We start from the raw sequence: 15,576 nt of genomic DNA, 5'->3' as shown, positions 1-15,576 counted from the left end.
TAAACTCCCAAAGCCCTCTTCCTCTGGTGGGCAGAGGCACCAGGGCAGCAAGGACAGGCAGGCACCTGAAACCCGGCCAGCTTTGCGCGCAGACCCTCACAAGGCACAGCTTGTCTGTAGGGATTCCGAGTTGTCCAGGTTCCATGAATTGCCTTCCGTGCCCATCGATTGGGAAACCACGGACTGATTCTCGAACACGATTCCCAACGGCCACACCTTGGTTTTGGCCTTGTCTGCACATGCCTCCCACCCCCTCACTTGTTTTGGCATCCTGTGTAGCCTCAACAAAAAAATATTTTAGAAAACCATTTGAAGAGCTACAAGTTGCCTTTCCCGATTCTTCTTGGCATTCGTTATATTTACATGATCTTCCCATCTGTTTTCCCATGGCAGATTCTGCGTCTGGCAGCAGAATTACTTTCTAGCCTTTTGCCAGACAAATTAATTTCCTTTATTTCCCACTTTAGTTAGAAATTTCTATCTCGTTGTCACAGGAACTAAATCAACAGGGGTTGGACCCTCCGGTTATATAAGAGGGTGGGATTTGGACACTGACGTCCCCACCAATGCAAGGAGAAAATGCTGGAGATGAGAAACGCCAGGTGAACGTGATCAAAACCGAAAGACAAGCCACGAGATTCGCCGTTCAGGATTTTGTCGCTGTTATTGATTGATTCCGACCCAAGCAGGGAGACAATGAACGGAGTGCACCTGACGGGGGGAAATGTGCCTGGTGGCCAGCTCCAAGGGGGCTCCCGAGGATCCTGGCCTCCTGCGTGGTTCCCCTCACGCTGAATCAGGACTGGCCTCAGTGACCAGTAGAGCACAGTGGGAGTTTGTGACTTCCAGGGTGAGGTCATAAGATGCATCACGGCCTAACCTCATTCTCTGATCACTTGCTCTGGGAGAAACCAGCCACCATGTTGTGAGGTCACATAAACATCTCCATGGAGACACCATGGAGAGAAACTGAGGCCTCCTGCCAAGAGCCACCACCAACCTGGCAGCCATGGGACCGTCCCACCTGAGAAATGGAGCCTCCGGCCGCAATCGAACCTTCAGATGATGCAGCCCCAGCTGACATCGTGACTGATGCTGTATGAGATTCTCAGCCAGAGCCACCCAGCGAAGCTGCCACCAAATTCTCGACCCAGAAAAGCTGTGTGAGTTCATAAGTATTTATTGTTGACCGAAGCCACTAAGTTTTGGGGCAATTTGTTATGCAGCAATAGTTAGTCACCTACACAGAGCCTTGGTTATTAAATTATGAGACTTTTTATGAATCATAGATAAGTAAGATTATCCATTGATCTTAGTGGGTACAGGAGAACTGGAAGGGACAGTGAAGGAGGGGTAAAAGGTGAAAAAAATAGACACGTGGGCTCTGTTTCAATTTCAATAACAGCAATTACTGAAAGCTAGCTTATTGTGGCATCTTATTGTCCATCTGCTTCCTTGCTATTTTTCCCAATCTGACCCCACTTCAGGAACTTGGCATTCACTGTTCTTCCCCCTGGACCATCTCCCCAGATCTTCACACGGCTCCTCCCCTCTCACCATTTGGGCTCAGCGCACACAGCACTTTCTTCTCTGACCACCCTTGCCACCCGTTTATTAGCTTAGTTTTATTAGCTACTTTTATTAGCCTAGTACACCTGTCTTCGACACCGATGGGACCCCTGTGGAGTCAGGGTACTAATGTCTCCTGCCCACCGCCCTGACTCCTGCCTGGCACAGAAGGGGACGTTGGTGCTGTCCACGGCCAGGCACCCACTCAAGCACTTTACGTGCATTATTTTATGTAATCTTCCCAAGAGCCTGAGAGTCAGTCCCATGATTATCCTTTCTTTACAGGTAAAGGATCCAAGGTTGGTCATACAGCCAGTAAACATGAGAGTTGGGATTCCAACCTCAACCTGTCCACCTTGACGCTCAGCCAGCATGCTGGGTGTGAACCGACCATTCAAACGGGGTGTGCTGAGGAAATTAAGGCACAATGTGGGAGGCTGAGTCTGGGATTCACGGGGCAGGGTGTGGGGATAGGGGTTAGGCAGGCTGGCATGACAGAAATGAAGAATCCGTGATTATTTGGGTTGTTGGCCCTTCTACAAATTTCATAATTCCTGATTCTATGCCTGAGAACACTTTCAGCTTAAGAGACCTAAAATGTTGTTTTATACACTAAACTCCAACAAATACAGTAGGTGTCAGTAAATGTACACTCATTTGGTCATTTATTAACTGTCTGCTGTGTGCCAGACATAATTCCAGGCACAGGAGATACATCAATAACCAGACAGACAACATTTCCTGCCCTCGTTTCCATCTCCTGTCTTGCCTTTGAGGGAGAGAGAACGGCAGAACAATGAGTAACCGAAGAAAACAAATAACCATATAAAGGAAATAGTAACAGCTTTCAAAAGCCAGTTGGATGAAGCCAGAAGGGCTCTGTGGTAGGAATCTCCAGGAGAAATCTCCTTTAGGTGATGTGATTTGGGAGGTTTTTGCCAAAAAGCTTTAACCAGGGAAACGGGGACCAGTTGTCATAGGAGTGCCAAAGGGCCAGCATGTGTGTAAATGCCCTGAGGTGACAAAGAGTTAGACCTGCCTCAGGATATGATGGAAGTCAGCATGGCGAGATTAAAGCCAGCAAACCCGAGCTAGGCGGGAGAAGAGGTTAGACAGGTGGACAGGCACAGGCCACGTCAGCCTCTATAAGGACAAGGCAAGGACTTGGGATTTTATTTCAAGTTTCAGAGGATGCCATTGGAAGGTTTGGGGATAGATATGATTTTTTAAAAGATTTTATCTATTTTTTCATGAGAGGCAGAGACACACAGGCAGACGGAGAAGCAGGCTCCATGCAGGGAGCCTGATGTGGGGACTCCATCCCAGGACCCCAGGATCACACTCTGAGCTGAAGGCGGATGCTCAACCACTGAGCCACCCGGGTGTCCCTTCTTTTTTAATTAATAGACTTTTCTATAGCAGTTTTAGGTTTGCAGAAAAGCTGGACAGAAAGTATAGTATCCCCATACCCCTGCTTCCCCCCACCTTGGCCCCCCTATTTTTAACAGCTTGCAATAGTGTGCTACGTTTGTTACAACTATTGTACCAATCCTGATGCATCACTATTAACTCAAGCCTGCAGGGTACATTAGGGTTCGCTCTTGGTGGTGTCCAATCTGTGGGTCTTGGCAAATGGATGATGACATGCGTGCACCTTTGCAGTATCGTACAGAGCAGCCTCACCGCCCCCCAGATGCCCTGCGTGCCACCTCCTCACCCTTCTCATCACCCCCTGCCCCCCAAGTCCCGGCAACCACCGATCTCACTGTCTCTGTATCCTGCTTTTTCCAAAAGTCATATAGTTGGAGTCGTACAGCAAGTGACCCTTCAGACTGACTTCTCTCACTTGGCAACACGCATTCGAGGTCCTTCGCTGTCTCTTCGTGGCTTGAAAGCTCATTTTCTTTTTGCTGAATAATTTTCCACTGTTTCTAGGTCCCGCAGCTTGTTTATCCCTTTGACCGCGTGCTGTGTGGGAAGTAGGGGATCGACTGACTGGTGGGCACACCTGTGAGGAAGGGGAGAGAGTAGGCTGGGCAGAGTGAGCGAGCGGCCCAGCGACCAGGCCGCGCTCCTGTCCCTGAGACAGCTGGCCACACACACCCCCCGGTCCCCTTGAGCCATCCGCTCACTGGACACAGCCCCCAACCGATGGCAATCAGCCTGCCAGCCCTGGGTTCTCACAGCCTCTCCTGAGGATGTCAGAAGCCTGACTTCCCATGAGCCCCCATGGAATGACAACACAATGAAAATAAAAATACAAAAGGGGCTCTTTATGATGAAACTGTCCTCAAAACCATTGCCACATTCGAAAATAACAATCAGTCAATTTTTCCGCACTCATTCCCAACCCACAATCGTGTCTTGCTGGAAACCCAGAGGACAGGACTTTGAAGATCCCTCTACAGCTCTGGAGGGTGATTCAGAGTTGGGTTTGGTGACTGTGTGTGAGCATGTTTTCAGACAGGCCACCAGAAGCTCCGCATTGTTTTAGGAGCCCTTCAAACACGGGCAATAAATCAAACTCATCCAAGATGCACACTGGGGAAAGGCGCAACCCGATGGGGGTGGCGCTCTTGGCGCTAAGCGGCTCTCATCATAGTGCTTTAGATCAAGGGCCGTGAAGTGGGGTGGGGGTGGGGGGTGGGGGGACTCTCCCTGCTTTTCCATTGCTCAACCCACTCTGTCAGCTTGGGTGTTTGCCACCCAGGCTGGGAAGCAGAGCAGGACTGGACTGATTGGCAGACAACAGACTCCGAATACAGGAAGCAGGGAGGGGCTGCCCCAAATGTCAGGGCTCCGGGCCTGCAGACTGTGAAGAAGCCGCTCGAGTGACAGCAAGTCCAGCCTAGTGGGTACCGGCTCCAGGGCAGGGAGGTGACCTTCAGGAAGTGACGGGGCCCTCTCTGAGCCTTGGCTCTCAGGTCTGTGAAGTGGGAATGGTAACAGTAGTGCCCACCTCCTGACTCTTGATTGTCAGGGGAGATGGATTTTGTGCTCACCTCCCACTACCACCAAAAAATTTTAAAAAGTTTTATTGAGGTATAATTAAGATGCCATGAAATTCATCTATTATAAGTGTGTTGTTCAATGAGCTTTATTTAGTGCATTTGGACAATTGTGCAGACACCTCCCCAGCCCCATTTAGAATACTTTGCTTGCCCTGTAAATTCCATTTAGCGGTCAATCCCGCTCTCACATCCCCTGGGAGCAACCAGTATGTACATAGGTACATTGTGAAAGTGTCTAGGATTAGCAGCATCTTCTTCCAGGCAGGACCATTTACATCGTAGCCCCCAGGCTGGGGCATTACACAACTCCAACAACCATCCACAGCAGCCTGTTTGTGTGCTCCCGTCACTGGCAGTGACTTTTCCCTGCAAATTGTATTTTCTGGGGGGAAATGCTCAGGATACAACAGAAAGTGAAACGGAACTGAAAACTCTGAGAAAGTATGGTCTTCATTCGGTTAAAAATGTGCACATACCCTCAAGTCAAAAATAAAGAGACTAGCAGGAAATACACCAACCTTTTTATAGTCATTGTCTTGGGTGACAGATTTTAGGTATGATCTTGATTTATGTATACTTTTCTGCGCTCTGTAAGACACGTGCTATTTTTATAATGCATGACTTATGTGATTGGAGAAGGAAGGTGATGAACGCATTCGTTTTTCCCTTCCTAGACAGGCAGATTGATTTCCTCTGGTGACATAGTCAAAGAAACTTTGCGGATCCTCACCTCAATTTTGTTTCTGGAGAAAAAGCAGGACGTAATTAATGAAATAACCCACGTCTCTGTTTTGCACATGAAAGCGTGTGCACGCACGCACATGTACACGCTATACTAAATAAGGCTTTTTCTCAAGATGACTTATTACGTTTGGCCAAATGAGATTCTGCAAGACAAATCTTATTTGTCCAATTGCATTAAATGTCCTCTCACTTATGGATTTTTCCCAGACGAATCTGAGAACAAAAAACTTCCTCGTTCTTCAAAGGTCACTTCTTTATTTGTAGGAAATTAGAAATTGTCCCACAATAAACTCTCTGAACATGGCATACTTTCATTAAAATCAGTTAGTCATTCGATGAATAAAATACCTATTTCTGAACCGTCTCAAAGGCAGTCATTGTTCCCTGCAGGGTATCCCTATCTGTGACGGGCTGCGGCAATTCGTCAAGAGCTTTCTCTATTCATCAACAACCGTTTCTCGAGTCTGTTGGGAAAGCTCTCTTTATATCTGATATGGAATAGTATCCCTCAGTCAGGAAACTGGTGGTTAAAAAAAAAAAGAATAAAAAGCTTAAATTTCCCCAAAACCCCCTTTTTTATTAAATAAAATTAGTAACACAAGAGCAAAGGTAATGCAAGGCTAATTGTAATTAAATGCCATGGATGTTAAAATGTCAGGACGTACACACAAACTCCAACCACATGGAATGGAACATCAGCTGTATTATTATTGCTAGTCCTCTTGCTTAATTAACGATTTTCTTAAGCTGGAACTGTTAAAAAAATGCCATCACATATAATTCCGTATCATAAACTGTAGTTTGGGCTCTGTGGATGCTTGGGGAGATACAAGATGCTGCTTCTGAGAACTTTCTAGAACTTTCTAGTGGTTTGGTTCCTCTACAGCTAGTGATTTTGTTCCCCAAGGACACTCATCTGTAGACGATTTTTGGCTGTCATCGTCAGGGGTTGGGGTGCCAGAGATTTCGGCTGGCATCTCATGGGTGAAGGCCAAGGAGGGCGTTGGGCAACCTGCAGTGCTCAGGACCACCCCATAGCAAAGAACTATCTGGCCCACACGTCAAGATTGCTGAGGTTGAGAAACCACATTGTAAAGGAAATAAAAATGAATTTTGTAAAAAAAAAAAACATTAAAATTAAAATATTCACAATTTGACCTCCAGAATGCCAATTTCCTGGAAAACAAGTTCGTACTCTTGAAAAAAACATCAAAAATGACAATCCGTTTGGTGGGGGAGGATCAAGTAAGCCGCATTTTACCACTACTCATTAATCTGATCCAAGTTCTCAAAATCAGAAACAAAAACGAAAGCTCATTCTCTTCACACCTCACCTCTCCTTCGGCCCCCGAACCAGGAACAACTGCCAAGATTCCTGGGTCAAAGCCACCAATGTGCAGCTGAAATGGTGAAATGGTGAGCTGGGATTCATCCCCCCACTTCTGGGCTCTCGAGTCCGGTCCAACGAGAGACCCCAGAGGCCTCCGGTCATGTCTAGGAGGTGGCCTATGAGTAGCATTGATTTTTTTTCTTTCTGATTATCTGCATTTCCTAAACTGACTACCATGAACGTGTTACTTGTTAAAAAGAAAAAACAAAAAAGTTGTTTGTTAACATAAGTCCGTCCCCTCCTCCGGCTGTCCCAGAATCCTCCAAAGACTGCTTCTGCCAACACGAGACAGAAAGACACGACATACAAACTTGTCCCCGGCTGGGTCCCAGGGGGTTAGTCTCCTTTTTTTCATAAGCAATGAGGTTAGAATGGGGATTTTTTAATAAAAGATTTTATTGATTTAAGAGAGAAAGATAGGGAGAGAGAACATGAAGGGGGGAAGGGGAGAGGGAGAAGAAGGTGCCCCGTTGAGTACGGAGCCCGACACGGGGCTCGATCCCAGGACATTGGGACCATGACCTGAGCTGAAGGCAGAGGCTTGACGGACTGAGCCACCCAGATGCCCCAGAATTGGGACACTTTCAGGTTCAGCTGTGAAAGGCAAAGACCTAATGACCACCTGGGATGAGCCCTGATTTCTCCTCTGGCCTCCTGGGGACAGCCCAGCCTGGGGCACCTGCAGGAGGTGGGACACAGGGAGGTTTCTGCAGGGGACAGAGGAAGCAGATGGATGCAGAGATGGGGCTAAAGCCAGCTCCTCAAGAGGGAAGGGGAGCTGCGGGTGGCAAAGGGGGCGTAGGGAAAGTCAAATACTCAAGGATGAAGCTTGTTTGGGCCTGTTTGGGAGTTTGCTTGGAACGAAAGGGGTTCCCAGGTCACAGGACCTCCAGTGCAGAAATGGGCAGGAGACTCTCAGCCAAACCGGGACAGGTTGGTCCCCTTCCTTGCTGAAAGTCACAGTCCCCAGAGCGCTGGCTGGAAACTAGCACCCACCTGCCTCCCCCCGCCACGCTGGGCAGTCTCTCCAGCCTTCAGCCGAGGGGCTTCCCACGTGGGGATAAAGGGGCATCTCCTCATTTCTGTTCTCCTGGAAACCCCTTCTGTGATCTACGCTCAGCCTGGGGATCTGCCCCCTTCACTTCTTAATAGAGTTCATCTGAACCCACGCCCGGAACGTTAACGAATTTAGCCTTGCCCATTAAGACGCAGATAATTGTTTGAAAAAAAAGCATCTGTGTGTAGCAGCTCCATTGTATTCCTCCCCGCTAAGGGTGGCTGCCCCACCCTTGGGGGCACTAGTGAAAGTCCCCCCCCACCCCATCAGCACACCCCCCCTCCCCCCCCCGCCCCCCCGCCACCGCTGGGCCCAGAGAGGGAGTAACATGAAGCCATGATGATCCGAACCAGGTCAGAGTTGGAAGCCTCTTGAAGGCTGGCCTGATACAAGTGAGACCTAGAGGATCCTGGGGGTGCAGAGGGCTGGGTGTGGGTAGGGAGGGAGGGGGAGAGGGAAGGAACCCGAGAGCAGAGAGCTGGGGACCTGGCAGGTGGGAGGGTGGAGGATGCTGGTCACAGAGGTGGGGTGGGGCTTCCCCAGGTAAGGTCAGAAGGGGGGGCATCTGTTCCTGAGCTGGGGAGTGGGACACACAGAGTTGCATTACCAGACGAGCCCCTCCCTTCTGGCAGGTTCTCATTCTGCATCAGCGACAGGTAGAAAGGCCCCATCTTCCTTTCACTTATGAGGCCAACTAGGCGATTCCGAATAGTCCCAAAGAGGGAATGGCATGGGGAGGCGGGCGGCGGCCTTGGGGGCCTTCATGGGTATAGCCTAGGGTAGAAGAGCTCCCCCCTCTAGGAACTGCTATGTGAGCTGAGGCCCGAGGGATGACGATCCTGTCCAGTTAGAGCAAAGGGGTGGCGCCGTGGGCCGTCCTCCAGGCAGAGCGGGAGAACAGAAGTAGAGGAGCAGAAGGAAGGCCCAGGAGCCCAGGAGCGGCCAGGAGGGAGAGAATGAGGGTGAGGTCAGGCAGGAGGCGAGTCTGGGTGAGTCAAATGATCCAGAGCAAAATTAAAAGGCAGACCCAGTGGGTAAACTTACTAAGAATTTCAAGACAGAGATGACAGTGTTTAAATTAGGTGCAGGGTTTTTCTGAGCGCGGGCCTGTGTTACTGACTGGGTTGTCTGTCCACGAAGCTCGTTCTGGGTTCAGACCCTCAGGCTTGTGCAAACTCACCAGTTCACTTGCAGTTTAAGGGCCACTGGAGGCCTTGGAAGAGCCAGACAGGCAGGGGCAAGACCTGACCTGACTTAAAACCAGGAGGGCTTCCTGGAGGCTGTGGCCTTTGTAGGGTGAGAGGCAGCGGTAACCTTGACTTGGACCTTGAACCTGCTGACGTGTGGTGTAGTGAATGGACCAGTCGGACAACAGCCCTGCCCAGACATGCTTGAGGATGGAGCTCCTTTCCACAGAGCATTCCAAGGACCCAGGTTCCATGGGGTCCACTTTGGGAACACCAGTGCTGAGAAATCCCTTAAAGACCAGGCACCTTGGGCAGTCCGGGTGGCTCAGTGGTTTAGCACCACCTTGAACCCAGGACCTGATCCTGGAGACCCGGGATCGAGTCCCACGTCAGGCTCCCTGCATAGAGCCTGCTTCTCCCTCTGACTGTGTCTCTGCCTCTGTGTGTGTGTGTGTGTGTGTGTGTGTGTCTCATGAATAAATAAATAAAATCTTAAAAAAAAAAAAAAGACCAGGCGCCTGGGTGGCTCAGTCAGTTACGTGTCCAGGTCAGGATCTCGGGGTCGGGGGATCCAGCCCCGTGTCAGGCTCTGCACTGGGCATGGAGCCTGCTTAAGATTCTCTCTTTCTGCCTCTCCCCTGCCTGTTCCCACTTGCTCACTCTCTCTCTCTCTCTCTTTCTTTCTAAAACAAGAGCAAAAAAAAAAAAAAAAAAAAAGAAACCCCTTAGAGACCAATACTGTCTCATGTCTACAAGGAGAAACAGGCCCAGAGAGGGGCCGGGGGTCAGCTGAGGGCACACAAACATGACAGATGCGGGAGCGAGGTGGTTGCCTTCGGGGTCCCCCCTCGGGGTTCTTTCTGAGCCCAAGGCCAGCACCCGCGGAGCACGTGCAGTCACAGGGCCTGGAAACCGACCAGGTGGCCCCAAATGTCACACTGGACAGGCTACGAGCTCAGACGGGAGAGGGGAAGGGAAGGGGAGGCGGTCGTAGGACATCTGAGCTTCGGGCCCTCTGAGAACAGGCGGATGCATGTGTTCCATTCAGAAAGAGGCTCCAGCCCCCTTCTTCGGGGCGAGCTTGGGTGTGTAATTTAAATCTTATTAAATCATGAATCTGGGTCAGTGGTAATTTATAGATTACCTTCATTAACTGGATAAAAATAATCACCAACTCAACAGTGAGTCATAACAGCAATTTAAAAAAAAAAAAGAAAAACAAGGCACAGCTTAGCACTGGTTGGGGTGTGAGGACATGTCTCCAATTATTGCCCGAAGATTCTGGAGATTGGCAAAAAGCAACACGCACTTGGCCCGAGACAACTCCCTTTTCTTCCCCCTCCCACCTTAATTTTTAAACCCTTCAGGAGAAATGTAATCCATATGGTTTGGATTTGCTTATGTTTAAATCATCAAAACAGCGTTTCTAAAACAGTATTTGATATTTGATGTCCACAAACCCTTTTCTCTTCTTCTTTTTTTAAAGGCTTTTGGTCTTTGAACCAGGAAGTCGTTTTGTGCTGAGATGAAAGGGGGCTGCCCCCCCCCCTCCGGTAAGAACGCTGGCTGGGCATCCCCTCCCGCCTTCTCAGCCGCCTTCCTGTCCTGGGGGTCGGCCAGGGTCCCCAGCACTGCCCCCCACCTTGGGAAGGCGGCCCCAGAGCAGCTGGTCTCGGTGGAGACGTCCCCTGGGCTCCTGTCCCATAAGTGCGAGTGGCAGCCTGAGTTTAGCGAGAGCTGCCAAGTTCTGAGCCCGGTACAGAGGTCTTATCCACAGCGCAGTGAGGCAGGTGCTCTTATCATCCGCATGTTTTTAAATTGGCAAACTGATTCCAATAGGGATTGAGCCCGTGAGCACAAAGCCAGAGCATGGCTCCAGAGTGGAGGAGAGACCTTAAACATTTTCGAGAAGGTATCTGACGCGGAGATAAAGGATGCAAATATTCTGGAGGGTATTAACTGCTACGCACATGGAGTCACATCACCCCGGTGAGTGGCCTGCCCTCCCTCCCGCTCTCCTCCCCCTTCCCCTCCCTTTCCTGTATTTATGTTTTATTTTTTTTAAGATTTTATTTATTTATTCATGACAGACCCAGAGAGAGAGGCAGAGACACAGGCAGAGGGAGAAGCAGGCTCCCTGTGGGGAGCCTGATGCGGGATTCGATCCCAGGACCTTGGGATCACACCCCGAGCCAGAGGCAGATGCTTAATCACTGAGTCGCCTAGGCATCCCTATTTACGGGTTTAAGTTGCTTTTCCTATGACTGTTTCTTGATGTTTTCTTTCAGCCTTTTCCCTACATTTATTTCTACACAATTGTGACCATTCTGCCCATATGATTTTTTTTTTTAATTTAAGTAGGCTCCACACCCAGCGTGGAGCCTGACGCAGAGCGGGGCTCGAACTCATGACCCTGAGATCAAGACCTCAGCTGAGATCAAGAGTTGGATGCTTAAGGGACTGGGCCCCCGGGGCACCCTGCACATACAATTTTGTATCCTTCCTTTAGCTACTCAGCCTCAGCACTGAGAATGTTTTCATACTTATCAAGACATCTCCTGAGTGTCCTTCAGTGACCACGCAGCCCTCCTCCCCACACTCCCTCACTCCCCAGCGTGCGTGACTCTGCCCTTTTGGGGGAATATGGGCTCGTTCCCACATTTTTGTCGTTGTTCTAGGACCAATGGCCCGTGAATATCTTTGTGCACAGAACCTGAACAATGTGTTTTGGCCTCAGTTTTGATTCTGACTCAGCACCCCTGGGGATACATTTCAGATTTAAAAAAAAGTAAAGAGAGTTAACATTCACGGAGCACTTACCAGGTGGCAGGTGCCCAGCCAAGTGCTTGCATTTGTTGTTTCATTTAATCCCCACCACAACCTGGTGTATTTTGGGCTAGAATCCCCACTTCACAGAGGAGAAAACTGGGCCCGGGGGAGCAGAAGTAAGCTGTATTCATCTCCTGAGGCCGCCCCAATAAACCGCCACATACTGGGTGGCTTAAAACAACGGACGTTTATTCTCTCACGGTTCTGGAGACCAGAAGTTCAAAATCAAGGTGTTGGCAGGATTGGCTCTTTCTAGAGGCTCTGAGGGGAACTCAGGCACATGCCTTGCTCTGGCTTCTGGTGGTCCCTGGCTCCCCGACTTGGAGACACATGGCTCCACTCTCCACCTCCATCCCTACCCGGCCTCCTCCCTGGGTGTGTCTCTGTCTTTTCTCCTCTTCTGTCTTGAGGATGATCTCATCTCGGGATCCTTACCATAATACCATCTGCAAAGACCCCTCCAAACAAGGTCCCATTCTGAGGCTCCAGACGGATGTATCTTCTGGAAGGTACCACTCAACTCACAAGAGTTGCATTGTCCTGAAGGTGGTCCTATTGGAGAAGGGGACACCACAATGCAGTTGACCCACAACTTATCCTATGGCTTTCCTCCCACAGATGTACAAGGACCTGTGTGATCTCACCTGTTCATCTTATGTGAACCTTCTGATATGTACCCTATATCCTCTGATAAATACTCTTATCCCAGACCTGTTTGCTCATCCGTTAAGTCTTTCCCAGGCACACACTCCTAGGCTAGGAATTGTTGGGTTGATGAGCAAACGTGCCTCGAAGGCTTTTGCTGCGAACTTTTACAAGGCTGCAGGGCAGCTCAACAGGCAGCCTGATTAAGTCTCAGTAGGTGTCTGACCTTGGCAGTTACACCGTCTTGTTGAACCGTAGTGTCCTTCTCTGTGGATTGGACCTAATAATGGTTGTCACCTCTTCAGGCAGTGGTGGGATCTACAGCATGAATGCAGAGCCCACAGCACAATGACCGGCACCCAGAAGCAGTGTGGTTCTCACACAGCCCTCGGGCACTATCCTATCATCCCACTTCCACACTCACAGCAGCGGGGGTCCCAGTGGCCCTATTCCCTCTGGAATGACCAATCTCATTCACCTGTGCCAGTCAGATCACTAAAGCTTTTTTTTTTTTTAAGATTTTATTTATTTATTCATCAGAGACGCACAGAAAGAGAGAGGCAGAGACACAGGCAGAGGGAGAAGCAAGCTCCCCGTGGGGACCCCAGTGCAGGACTCGATCCCAGGACCCTGGGATCACTCTCTGAGCTGAAGGCAGATGCTCAAACACTGAGCCACCCAGCTGCCCCCTAAAACTGGTTTTAATTGGTATGTATCAAGGGATCTCTGCCAGTCATGTGAACAAAGAGGTGGTTTACATCTGGGAAGGGAGAGGGTCGGTACAGTGATGGCTGTGGGATGGGCAAATAATGGGCCTGCATGACTGTACCCCCTTCATGTAAATGCCTAAGAAAATTCATCTTTCAAGAATCCCGAGTGTTATGTGACCACATATGACAGAATGGTATATGTACATATATACATACAGATTTGTAATGTGTATGTATTTTACAAATTTTATGTTATAAATATGTATATAGATTTTAAGCAGCTGAAAAATGAAGTGGTTTACAAGCTGAGCTGCTCAAGAAAACCCTATAAATGTTGTGGCTGCCTATTTTAGTCAAAGTTTCTCTCCATGAGCTTTTATTGAGAATGTGGAAGTGGACCGAGTGACAAAAATAAGGTGAGATTCCTGCCGCACAGCATGTGCTAAAATTTATTCCTGGTGGACCAAGGATTAAAATGTTAAGTAATTAAATAAGCAAATAAGTTAACGACATCATGGAATTCAAGGACTGGGAAAGTAGACCTGAATGAGTATCTTATAATCTTAGGGATGGAAAGAATCTTTTGAGGTATGGCACTGAAGATTGAAACGATAAAGAACAGTGTTGAGGGCCTAAAAATTAAAAGAAAAAACTCTGAACGGCAACTAAAATAAACAAGTTGAGGGTAACAAAATTGGTAAAATTAAGAAAAATATGAAAAATGTGACCTACAGTGTGGAACCTTAACATATAAAGAGTAATTGCTATTCAATAAGAAAAAAAGGGCCAAATATACTAATAGGATACTAACAGGTGACTAGACAAGAAATGCAAATGGCAAAGAAACACTTCATCCAGTTCACTGCCTTCCACACTGTAGATGTTCAGTGAAATGACTGTTTGATCCTGAGCCTGTCCTGAGTCACTTAATAAGTGCTCACTAAGCCCTTCCCTGAGGACCACAGAGTCAGGACAAGCAGAGAACTCAGCTCTGTCCTCAGACCTGCAGAACGTCAGTGTAGTCACAGCGGCCACCGGGGAGGTTCCTGTCACTTTTGAACTGTGTGACTTCGGCCACGTGCCTCAACTTCTCTTCGCCTGATGAGTAAACAAGGATAAATGAGGACAGTGTTAATACCTACCTCACGAGGCTGTTGCAAGCATTCAGCAAGTTCGTACACGTCAAGTGCTTAGAGAACAGTGCCTGGCTCATCGTAAAGACTCAGCACTGTACTCCGCGGCGCAGAAATGGAGCTAAGATGGGGAGCAAGGAAACACCCACCATTCACAGATCTGTGCGTTCAACAAATCCCTGGCCGGTGCCAAGTACATGCCAGGCGTTGGCAGAGCCACGACAAAACGCTCCTTAGATATTAAAACAGAAACTGAAGCAGGCCCGGGGAAGGGGAGACGAGCTGTGGCGGGGGAAATACCCAGGTGGTGGAAAGGAGCCCAGGGTCGGGGCCTGACTCAACTGCCGGGGGTGGGGTGAGGGTGGAGGTGGGGTGGGGGGAGCTTCCTGGAGTCCTCAGTCTGGACACACAAGGAGGAGCTTCCCAGGCAGAGGTTGCTCCCGGAGGAGAAGGCAGTCAGAATCCAAGCTCTCAGGTGTGCAAGAGAACGCAGAATAATTTCAGCCCGTATTTTCTCACGGTGTAGCCCTGTCATTAGGGGGCGGGTTCGGGAGCCAGATTGCCCGAGTCACATCCAGGGTCTGCCAAAGCCCTGGTGCCAGTGGGGGGGGGGGGGGGGCGGGGGGGGGCGGGGCACTCTGTCTTGGTCTCACCTGTGGAATGAGGACAACAGTGGTATTTCTGGTGGGGTTGTGGGAGGTTTGGTGATCGCAGGCAGGTGAAACCCTCGCCGGAAGGCTGGCGCGTTGGCAAGACACACGCAGGTGGCCTCTCAGCCAGAAACCCGTCTGCAGGTGGCCTTTTCAATGGGGCCACGTAGCTGAGCCCTGAAGGCCGTTGCTCAAGGGTCAGGACTTTGGACAGCTTGAAGCTGGCCTTCCCAAATTGGTTTCGGGATGATTCTACTTCAGGTTTCTCACTACTGACACCTGGAGCCAGAGCGTTCTTTTTTTTTTTTTTTTTTTAAGTAGACTCTACCCAAAGGTGAGGCTCAAACTCATGACCCTGAGATGGGGTCTCGCACCCTGCTAACTGAGGCAGGCGGGCCCCTCCCGATCACTCTCCACCATGGGGAGACGGCGGCTATCTTGTGCGGTGTAGATGCGCAGCAGCTCCCTGGCCTCCACTCAGCTGCCAGTAACACCCAGTTTTGATCATTGAAAAGGTCTCCAGACATTGCCAGGAGTCCCTCGGGGGCACAAAGTGGCTTCGCGGAGAACCACTGCTCCAGGTCAATGCAGGGCTTTCTGGGAACAGCCCAGCCTGGTAGGGAAGCCCTTTTTCCACCACAGAAAATATAT

The 15,576-nt window shown here is 49.6% G+C and overlaps 1 long non-coding RNA gene across 2 annotated transcripts; it reads left to right on the top strand.

Annotated features, from left to right (window-relative positions):
• The first annotated feature begins 910 nt into the window (after positions 1–910).
• Positions 911–11,766, top strand: LOC140618675 (uncharacterized). Of its 2 annotated transcripts, none has more exons than XR_012018735.1 (4): positions 911–1,163; positions 10,445–10,511; positions 10,798–10,947; positions 11,317–11,766. It is a non-coding gene; the product is annotated as an uncharacterized lncRNA (long non-coding RNA). The 2 variants fall into 2 exon arrangements; XR_012018734.1 differs by having other exon boundaries at positions 913–1,163; positions 11,320–11,766.
• Positions 11,767–15,576: the final 3,810 nt, after the last annotated feature.

Source organism: Canis lupus, chromosome 26 (genome assembly GCF_048164855.1).
Source record: "Canis lupus baileyi chromosome 26, mCanLup2.hap1, whole genome shotgun sequence".
Taxonomy (NCBI): Eukaryota; Metazoa; Chordata; class Mammalia; order Carnivora; family Canidae; genus Canis; species Canis lupus.
Note: the sequence above shows the minus strand (reverse complement) of the source record. Positions and strands in the feature narration are given on the sequence as shown.